The following is a 2,638-nucleotide window of genomic DNA, read 5'->3' on the forward strand; positions in this document are numbered from 1 at the left end:
TCAGCATCATTATCAACATGAAGATCCTCACAGAAATCTCTTGATAGGGACCTGGTAGGGGGCACTCTCTCAACCTCAGTGGCCAGTGTAGCCTGAGGTTCCCCCTGGGCTTGTGCCCTGTCCTCAAACGGTATTTGAACAACAGAGGGTGTTACCTCTCGGATCTGGGTGACAACAGCAGTTTTGGCTTTCCTAGCCCTCTTTGGCAGATGAACCCTTTGTATCAGTACATCGAGAGGTTCATCATCAGAATTCTTTTCCTCGGTTTGGGCTTTCCTTTTGCCCTTTCCTTTTGGCTGTGAGGGAGAAGGTGCAGCCTTAACACCTTTAGTTTTGGGGACTAGAGATTTCGTCCTACCCATATAGGTATTTCGATGAATCTCTTTTCCCTCCCTCAGTTCGAAGCCCTTCAAGCTTAGGAGAAATTGCACAACAAAGCCGAAACCAACCTTTTTACTGATCGACAGGTTGGTGTTGGAGACTGAGCGTATCACTTGCTGTTGGAGGAAGTTGAAGATAATATGTGCCCAGTCCAGCTTGTTGTTGTTCCAAATGGCATGGAGGATTTTGAGGAGGTCTAGACTAACCTCGTCAGTTCCGGACACCTTGCCGAGCACAAACTTCATGATTAGGTCGGCAGCGAGAGCAAACCTCTCCTTTAGGTGGTACTTGCGGAGGGCAGAGGATGCTCTGGGTGGTGCAGTCGCTAGTCGGATTTTCTCCCAGAAGGCTTGCTTGTCCAAGTCGTAATCCGATAGATGCTTGACTGCTTCCTCCGATGACGCGAAATCAAATGCCGCTCTTAGGTCACCTACAGATGTTGTGATGGGAAAATCATTAAAGCGGCTTTCGATTTTACCTTTCGTGACCTTGGCATTTGCGAACCATTCTGTGAAGTCGAAGGCGTGAATGGTTCGGTAGTCGTGTGTCATGTATTTCATCAGTCCTGCTTTTTCAAACTTCTTCAGGACCTTTTTCGCCATTTTTGGATTAGGGGAGTTGGTGATGAAGCCGTTTCTGTCAAGGATACTCCCCGCCTTGACTTGTTTGATCTGAGAGCGAATGTGTAGCAACTCCCTCTGATATGCATCGGAAGATGAGGTTGATGTAGAGGATTGGGACGCCATTGATGAAGGTTAGATGTTTTGGAGGGAATGTGTACTGCGTTTAGGATTTGGGGATTTTGGGTAAACGGTTTTAGCTTGAATCCGGGTAAAGAAGAAGGATTTGGCTTTTATATCGTGTGGATTCGGGTTGGATATATGGGTAGGGTTGAGAGCTTGACCCAAGGAAGGATACCGGTTTTCTTTAAAGAAGTAAAAGGTCAGAAATACCCCTAATAACGGTCAGCGTATATGAAAATAAGGGTATTTTTGGTAATTTGACAGAGCGGTTTTAGATTTAGGATAGTGGGGTATTAAAGAATAGTAACTATATGAGCATGCTCCCACTTATCACAAAAAGATTTTTAAATATGGAAAACCGTCAGTAACCGGTGCCCACGTGGCTAGCATTAATATCCAAAGTTAGCCGTTCCCTTCATGTATTCGTTGAACTTATCGGATTCACCTCTCGAAGGTGAATTGTCTTCCACATGAGTTTATGGATCTTCCCCCTGAGTGATTGATCCCTAAACCTCCTTATTCCTCCGTCTTGATCTGGTTAAGGATCTTCCCCCTGAGTGATTGATCCCTAACCCTCCTTATTCCTCCGTTCAGAAGTATCAGTTTGTTATCTTTCGAAGTGACCTCTCGAACTACCCTTCTTCGAGACAGAACGTATATAGACAAACTGATCGGGTGACCTCTCGAACTACCTTTCGAACACAGATTGCGAGAGAAACAAGTTTGATTCATCTAAAAGACATCACTTGGAACATATCCTTAAGTTCATTTAGTGATTTCCAGATACATTACATATGAATCAATATCCTATTAGATTCCCTAGAAACTTTTGTTTGGCCTTGATCAGCCTAATAGGAATCTATCGTTAAAGCAGGAACTAGCCAACTAAAGTCCTATTTGTCTAATAACAGAACTAGGAGTGGCTATTCCCTTTTCTTGTTCTTCTCTCCGGAGCTGCTTACTGTAGTTGGGAGTGACCATCTTCATCGCTAATCCTCTTTAATGTCTTTGGATTAGGTATGATCACCCCTTTGACTGCTGCTGACCTCAGAAAGTCCCATCTGGTCTTCCTCTCCATTTCCCTTGGTTCTCCATTTGGTTGAGGAAGGCCCTTTTCCAGAATGTGCAGCAGTAGGAGTCCCTCTTGTGCAGGACTCTNATATCCTATTAGATTCCTTAGAAACTTTTGTTTGGCCTTGGTCAGCCTAATAGGAATCTATCGTTAAAGCAGGAACTAGCCATCTAAAGTCCTATTTCTCTAATAACAGAACTAGGGGTGGCTATTCCCTTTTCTTGTTCTTCTCTCCGGAGCTGCTTACTGTAGTTGGGATGACCATCTTCATCGCTAATCCTCTTTAATGTCTTTGGATTAGGTATGATCACCCCTTTGACTGCTGCTGACCTCAGAAAGTCCCATCTGGTCTTCCTCTCCATTTCCCTTGGTTCTCCATTTGGTTGAGGAAGGCCCTTTTCCAGAATGTGCAGCAGTAGGAGTCCCTCTTGTGCAGGACTCT

The sequence above is a fragment of the Ipomoea triloba genome, chromosome 12, assembly GCF_003576645.1.
Source record: "Ipomoea triloba cultivar NCNSP0323 chromosome 12, ASM357664v1".
Taxonomy (NCBI): domain Eukaryota; kingdom Viridiplantae; phylum Streptophyta; class Magnoliopsida; order Solanales; family Convolvulaceae; genus Ipomoea; species Ipomoea triloba.